The sequence below is a fragment of the Monodon monoceros genome, unplaced genomic scaffold (genome assembly GCF_005190385.1).
Source record: "Monodon monoceros isolate NGI ecotype Baffin Bay Population unplaced genomic scaffold, NGI_Narwhal_1 Super_Scaffold_5, whole genome shotgun sequence".
NCBI classification, from domain to species: domain Eukaryota; kingdom Metazoa; phylum Chordata; class Mammalia; order Artiodactyla; family Monodontidae; genus Monodon; species Monodon monoceros.
In genome coordinates this window covers 103,546,511-103,554,847 of record NW_021703782.1, presented here as the reverse complement: position 1 = coordinate 103,554,847, position 8,337 = coordinate 103,546,511, and the positions used below count along the sequence as shown (strand labels likewise).

The 8,337-nt window shown below is 39.7% G+C and overlaps 1 protein-coding gene across 5 annotated transcripts in view; it reads left to right on the top strand.

The window, feature by feature from the left end:
* MAPKAP1 (MAPK associated protein 1) overlaps positions 1-8,337 on the top strand; it is a 231,214-nt gene that overhangs the window by 41,572 nt on the left and 181,305 nt on the right. The window lies entirely within an intron of this gene.

Below are 8,337 nucleotides of genomic sequence, written 5' to 3'. Positions count from 1 at the left end.
GTGTGTGTGTGTGTGTGTGTGTGTGTGTGTGTGTGTGTGTGTGTGTTCCTGTTTTATCTCCTAAGTGTTTCTCTCCTAAGGTTTGGGTTAGTTGGGCTGTGATTAATCAAGATCTGACTGTTTGGAAAGCCATGAAAGTGGTTCTGGGAGATGGTTTGGGTTGTCTTGTCTGATTCTTGATTATAACTCCAGAAATTGTAGAGGTGAGAGCTTCATTTCAGAATTCTAAGACATTGCTTTGCATGTCAGTGTTTTATTGAATCTTGTCTGACACTGGCTATGCAGGATGACTTAATTTTTTCCTGTTTGTTCTGACAGTTTGCAGTTGCTAAATTAAAGTGTGTTTGTTTTCCTTTTAGAAAAATGGCCACTATTTTAGGTGGAATATAGTTCTATCAATACATGCAGCACCCTCTCTTACCCATTCCCTGCCATTCTTTGTCTCTGTGCTGAGCTGAGCTGGGTTCCTTTCAGGACAGTAGCAGTTGATTTTTATATTTATTGCCATTATGTTTGCTGTCTGGCAGTGGTGTGGGCGTGCTGAGTGATAGCTTGTTGCCTGGAGGGATTGTGTACAATTTGTCTTATTTCAACGCCATTGCAATTAATAAAGATACAGCTCTTTGCTTATGTTTGCACTTTTTATAATCAAGTCCTGGTTATATGCTGGTTCTGTCAGTTGTCATCTGAGCAAGGAGATGTTTTTTCTTTGAAACGCTTTCACCTCATACAATTCAGCATGTTTCCATTGGTTTAAGTAAGCATATATGGACATTGGCACATGAGGTTATTGATGTTGGCGGGGAAGGAGAACAAAAACTAGAAACAAAATGCATAAATAGCATAAAATCCTAATATGCTCAGGAGTTTTCTCCAAAAAACATAAGAAAGTACTTCCAGTAAATTAGAGATTGTATCCTGTGAAGAGCTTCTCTTCAGCCTGCCCCTGCCACCTTTTCCTGTTTCTTCTTGTGGAATGCAGCAAAGAGAAGGAAGGGTCCCCCTAGGGGACAGGAATGTCAGCCTCTGGAAACTAGTGAGTTGGACTGTAGGGGATTTTTTTCTTAACTACTACAATCAATTCATTTAGATATGTGAGATGTTATTATTGGGATTAGGTTACATGGCTAGAATTTATTTGCTTCCATTGCCTATCATCTCATTGTTTGAGGATGCAGTTAATTGCTGGAGTAATTAGTATTTGATAATGCTGTGATGCCAACAAAGTAGCACAGATCTTTTAAAATACTATATTCTAGAATTTTCATTATACTATTAGATTCTATTATAAATTACTTAGGATTATCCAAATCTAACCTTGCTAGAAGGTTGTGAACTCTGCTTGTTATATATACCTAACTTGAAATTAAAAAATAAAATAGCCATTTCCTCAGTCACAAAGGAATTATTTTTGCTAGATATGTGTTTACACTTATGACTCTCGATGTTTTTGTCATATCAGGTCTATTTGTAATCAGCAAAGGATGTGAGCATGGCCCAGTCACCATTGCACAATTGATTAAGACAGATTTATATATCGATAAGTCTGTCTTGTGACGCAGTGCTATTTTTTTATTATCCTACATATTACAATTGCTAAAACACAATTAAACCCGTGTTCTCATCTATTATTTAATATTGATGCATTTGGCAGATGTGTAATGAAAGTGGCTTAATATTTGAAGGATATTGTATTGTACATATTAAATTAGTCTATCTTTGTGAAATGCATCAATATGATATTCAATGACATCTCAGTGATTAATAGAGAATTATACTTGAGTCAAGCCTTTTCGTAACCTAGAAATTAAAATGACTATTCAAATAACACCTCAAAATGATGAAATTAGCATTTTGTGATTGCATAATAATGGGATTGTAGTAGTTATAACAGCACCATGGCTGCCTCGAGAGTTAAGATCATGTCAACCCCTTGATAATAAAGCCTTTTCTGTGAGAGTCGACTTTAATAATTTCCAGATTGATTCTTCCCATAAATCATTTGACGTTCAGCACTAAATTTTTGTTACTGTTGTAACTTAGAATTATTTTATTTTTATTCAGCTCATATTTAAGAAGTGAAATGAGTGTCCTGTTTTAATGATTCACCATCTTGTCATTGAACTCCCTGTTTCTTGCCTCAAATGTAAGAGTTTCTCATGTTTTTTGATAGTCCCCCCCCCCTTTTTTTTGCAAAGGTTTGTTAAAGCCACTAAAATATGTGGTTCTTTCCACTACAAATATTCACAATGCTTTTCTTGGGAATAATGCTTGCCTTATTTACATAATTAACTGAGTTACTTAGGTCTCTTGGGCAAATGGTACATAATTGGGGAGAGAAGGGGACAGGGAAGAGTTTGGGGTCTAATTAAATATGCTAAAAAACTACTTAATTATCTATTTCCTCAAGAGACTAACTGCTGTGAAATCCTCCTTATGATTAAACTAGCACTGGATTTAAAAAAAGGATTTTGTTTTTGGTGTGGCTTTACAGTTACATTGTAAGTAAGCAGGCATCTTTAAGGATTTGTGCAAACTGAATTGTTGGTTTTAGTGATTCTAAGGGTAAGCATCTCTTAGTTATTGTACTAAATTAAAGCGAATACTTTTAAATAGTTTTTGGTTCCTGTAGCTGGTTAATAATTTGATTTTTTTAAAACTGTGGTTGGTTAATAATTTCTTGAAGGCATGTAGTCGAGAGGGAAAGGCCGTACTTAGGTATATGCTTTATTGTAATTTTTACAGTTTTTTGATCAGGTTAATTACTATGTTTATATTATCTTTTTGACAAATTGGCAATGCTATCCGTGACTGTTTTAGATTCATAGGTTATTAATAACTCTGTTTACTGATCATTTGAAAAAAGACCAGGACAGATTGCAAGTGGTTTTAGGGAATGCTTAGCCGGACAAGGCAAAACCAGGCTCAGCCATCTGCCTAAATTCTTTGGGCTTGTTAAAAACAGGACTTCTGAATAGCTTCATTAACAAAACCAACCTCTGTTTTAGAGGTGAGGCAATAGGAAAATTCCTGTGCCAGTCCTTCTGATCTCACTGAAAGTGGGAAATGTTGGGCGTGACAGGGAGTTGCTCTGAAGCGATGAAGGAGTGACAGGCAGTAAACATTCAGCACTGATTTAAGTGCCCCTGAATATGTGGATTTCTGCCCTGTCTTTCCACCTTTTTCAAAAGAGGTCTTATTTTAAAAAGTATCTAGCCCTTTTCCCATGCCTTATCACTTGAGAAGCTTTAGCTAGTACATCGTCATCACTATTTTGGTTAAACTGAGTTTACAAATATTATCATCAGTAGACCCTTAGAAATTCAGATACCCATCTCCAGTCAGTACAGTTACTAACAAAGAAATGGTGCTGATTATCAGTTGTGTCACCTCAGTCAGGTTTGTCACCTCACTGAATCTCAGTTTCTTTACCTATGCAAAGAAATTAAGAGTTCCTTCCTAACAAAGCTGATGAGACCATCAAATAGGATAAAGCACCTAGCATGGGGAGAGGCAGTGTAATTTAGTTTGTAAGCAGATCTATTTTGTAGTAAGGTCTGAGTTTAAATCCTAATTCCACCACTTAGTGGTATGACTTCAGGCTAGTTACTTAACCTCATGAAGCTGCAGTCCTCGTATGTGGAATGAGATGGTGGTAGTGTGTCTTCCTGATGAGTATTGAGATATAGCACATAGGAAGTGCTCAGCAAATACCCCACTTCTGCCTTTCTCTCTCTGTAAAGGGTGCAGGCCAGTGATGCTGTCTCTCCTTTGTACTTCATTAGATTGTTGACAGGATCGAGTGAGAGGAAATGTGCTCTTAAAACTAGGACTTTAGCATCGTTACACAAGATGTACAGCAGACTGGGTGAAGGTGGTCCGCTTGTAGAAGTCCAGGGAGTCAGTCCAGTGGGGTTTTGACCTTTAACTTGAAATAGGAAGATTAAGACAAGTAATTACTTCCTTTTTTTGTTTGTTTGTTTGCAATGGCTATTTTTTAAACATCAGGTGAGAGGGTAGTTTGATACTAGTAATTGCTTGGCAGTTTAGTAAAACGTTAAATATTTTACTTATTTGACTTAGCTAAATTATACTCTAAATATAAGGAGCATGTTTGCCTTGACAAGTGCTTTAAAAAGCAGAACCAGTGCTAGTTCATACAGACAACTGGGACTTTGATTGTGTTAACTTGCTAGAAAGTAACCATTTCTCTGTTAGAAACTGTTTTAACAGGGAAGCTGCAGAGAGCATGGGGGAAGGGATAATTCATGAGTGCTAATTGCTTGGCTGTTAATTTTCATAAGTGTTGATAGAAGCAGTTCCTTAAATTAAACTTTGTTTAAAATGTATCAGGGGAAATATTCCACAGTGTCGAGCCTGAAGTGAAAATTAATATGAATGCTGTGGCAATTAACACATACTGGTTAATAGCTTTTAGCAGCATTTTGGGATGATAGTCCTTAAATACATTTTTGCATGCTGCTCTTGTTTCAGCATTGTTCCAGTCTATGTCTGGATAATTTTGAACAAATGTTTTCTACAATCATTGGCATTAAATAGCTCTCTTCAAAGGAAGTCACTTAAAACTTTGCAGAAAGTGTGAAGCCACTGAGAAATGTTGCAAACTCAGAAAAGGTCAGCGAATTGCCTTTAGAGGAAAATGCTCCTCATCTGAACTTGGAATATTTGCTATTATCGTGGGAATGGTCCCCTCTAATATGTTAAGCTACTTTAGTTTCAGGATCTCTTTCCGAAAAATTATAACCTGGACTTCTTAGTGCTGGTTATGTTTCTAGACAACAGCTTTTGCTTATTGCTACCTGAGCTGAGGCATGGCCTTGAGCCTAAGGACCTTCTGGCCTTTGACCTTGCTTCTCTCCTCTGACCATCATTTCTGCCCCCTCCCACCCCCTACCCCCACCCCGCCCCGCCCCGCCCCGATGCAGTTGGCTGCATTGGTCTCAGAGAGAGAGAGAGAAGGAATATCTAAAGTAACTCTGTATTTTGAATTAGGAGCTGTTTGTCTCACTTTTCCATTGGCTTTATTTTACATACCTTTTTCAGTAAAGGATAGTAAAGTCCCAACATCATTTCAGCAGTTACTTTCTTGGCAACTTACCTCTGTGACTGTATTTTGTTAGTCTTCCTTTTTATAGACCAGTTTTTATTAGTCTGTTCTACTTCTAAAGCAAGATATTAGGTATTTACTACCTTTTTACACACCGTGGTATACCAATAAAAGGACCAAATTCATTAATTTAAAAATGTCTTAAAAAATTTTTTTTTTTTTTTTTTTTTTTGTGGTATGCGGGCCTCTCACTGTTGTGGCCTCTCCCGTTGTGGAGCACAGGCTCCGGATGCACAGGCTCAGCGGCCATGGCTCACGGGCCCAGCTGCTCCGCGGCATGTGGGATCTTCCCAGACCGGGACACGAACCCGCGTCCCCTGCATCGGCAGGCGGACTCTCAACCACTGCACCACTAGGGAAGCCCTAATATTTTTTTTTTTTAAATAAATTTATTTATTTATTTATTTTTGGCTGAGTTGGGTCTTCGTTGCTGTGCACGGGCTTTCTCTAGTTGCGGTTAGTGGGTCTACTCTTCATTGCGGTGCGCAGGCTTCTCATTGCGGTGGCTTCTCTTGTTGCGGAGCAGGGGCTCTAGAGCGCAGGCTTCAGTAGTTGTGGCTCGCAGGCTCAGTAGTTGTGGCTCACGGGCTTAGTTGCTCCGCGGCATGTGGGATCTTCCTGGACCAGGGCTCGAACCCATGTCCCCTGCATTGGCAGGTGGATTCTTAACCACTGCACCACCAGGGAAGCCCTAAAAATGGATTTTACTGAGATTATTTCCCCCTTACCATTATACTAATGCAGTGCTCTTCCTGTTGCTCGACATTATACTGAAAATCCTGAGGGCCGACTTAGGGATTTTTGCCTGGGTGGTATTCAAAATGAATTAAATAGGAATCTTACAACAAAAAGAAAGCATTTTCAAAAAAAAGAAAAAAAAGCATTTTCAGCATCCTATTCTGAAGTTAAATTCTCAAGGCTTAGCTCTTAAAACTAGCTTATTCCACTCTGAGCTCTTTCTGTCCAGGCCTCATTTCTGCAGTTTGTTCTGAGCCCTGCCAGTCTGTGGAGGCTTCCTCTGATTGTGGAGCCATCTTCTAGAAACTCCCATCAGAGGTAGAATTCACCATCAACTCAGAGGCTTTTCAAAGGAAGGCAGAATTTTGCAGTGGGAAGAACATGTTTGTCAGGCTTGGGTTAGAATTCTAACTTTGCCATTTACTTGCTGTGTGATACTGGGCAAATCACTTTGCCTCTTTAAGCCTGTTTTCATATCTATAAAATGAGGTTAATGATACTTATCAGAAAATCTTGTTGTGAGTATTTAATGAAAATTATAAATGCATACATAGCGAGGTCCCTGGTATATGGTCAGTGCTGAGAGATGTATTCGTTTCCTTTTACCACATTGCCATTCATTTACTTCTATTTAGTGAGGGTCTACTATGTGCCAGGCACTATTAAGTAAAATCTGGATACAGTAGTGAGCAAAAACAGATCTGGTTTCTGACCTCATGAAGCTTCCTCTCTTGACAGGAGGTTAGCTGTTATGTAAATAATCACCAAACAAAGTGTAAAATTGCAGTCACAGTATATATAATCAAAGCCAATTAATTACCAAGTTCCAGGAGAGATACTTGGGGCTTTTAGAGAGTTATTGTAAGGGCACCTGACCTAGTCTGGGGGGCTCAGAAATGGTTATCCTTGTGAAGGTGCCTCTTGACCTGAGAGCTGAAGGCTAAGAACTAGCTAGGTGAAGTGTGAGGAGAAAGAACATACAGAGGATCTGAGGCAAGGGGGAGCTTGGAAATTCGGAGGAACTGGAAGAAAAGGCTGTGTGACTGGAGACCCAAGGGTGAGGTAGATTGTGGTGCAAGGTGAAACTGCAGGGGCAGACCACAAGTGGCTGGTAGAAGTGTCCTCTGTAATCTAAGAATATGGGAAAGCCTTGAACAAGTTTAATGAGGAGGGAAGGTAATCAGGTTTGTATTTTGAAAAGATCACTGAAGCTCTGCTGAAGGGAATACACTTGAGAAGGGTTTGTGAGGCTAGAGAGACCAATCAAGAAACATTTTGCAGTGGTCCAGGTAAGAAAGACGATAACTTGGGCTTACTTATTGGAAATGGAGGAGTAGATGAATGCAAGAGATACTTAGTTGGTAACAGTGATAGGACTTGATGATGGATTGATTATATGGCAGGGAATGGGGGAGAAAAGAGTTTCAAGGATGATTTCTAGATCAGATTCTGGCTTGAGGAACTGAATAGACGATGATACCATCCCTGAATTAGGAAGCACTGAAAGAGGGCCGAGGATGAGGCAGAGGTTACCATCTTGAGCTGGTTTGGGCCTACTGATGACAGATCATAGCCTGTTACCATGTCCTTGAAGACACTACACATACTCTCTTTTGGAGGGGATAGGGTGCACCCTGTTTGTTTGGTTTGTATTTGGGGCATCTGAGGCAGTAGTCTCTGAGATGAGAGTGGGCTAGGAGGCAGGAGCCTCTTTTTTGCTTGCACTTCATAGCCAGCTTTGGAACTTTGGCTAAGGAATCACCCCAGAAGTGGGTCACCTCTTCTCTGAGACAGGGCTATACTCTCAGATGCCTCACCCAGCTCATCAGGCCATTAAGAGGAGAAAATGAGAGAGTAATTTTAAGTGAGGCAGATGTCAGGTGTCATTTAAGAAAATATACTGATTGTAATTCTTGGACGTTAGGGGAATAAGAGGTAAAACGTGGACATATTTTTGTTACAACGAGATTACTGTTGTGGTACTACCCTCTTCCTGGCTAATTAATTACAAGATTAGCAGGTGAAATCTGGTTGGAATGAATATCAAACACTGAGTCCCCAGGGAAAGCGTGGGAGACAATCTGTTTTATAGGTGTGGTGGAGACTGGGGATGGTGGGATTTTATACTGAGCTTTCTCATCTGGGGCACCTCGCTCTGCATAATTTGCAATGGAGAGATTACCTAGTCACTCAAAGTACTAGGCCCTGATTTTATTATCTTGAAAACAGCTATCCAGAAATATCAAATGACAGCTTAGGGTCACCCAGCTGGGCATAGAATCTAGGTGTTCTGATCCTTAGAGATTTTAATTTTCATTCTTAATGGCATTCGTATTTACAAAATGGAAACCTGAGTTCAAGTACTGGAAGACCGTGTGGTGGAAAGAACACAGACATGAAAGATGTTTTAGCCCTGGCCGTACTATGGAGTCTGGGACAGGGCACCTCCCATCTCTCTGACAGAGCCTCAG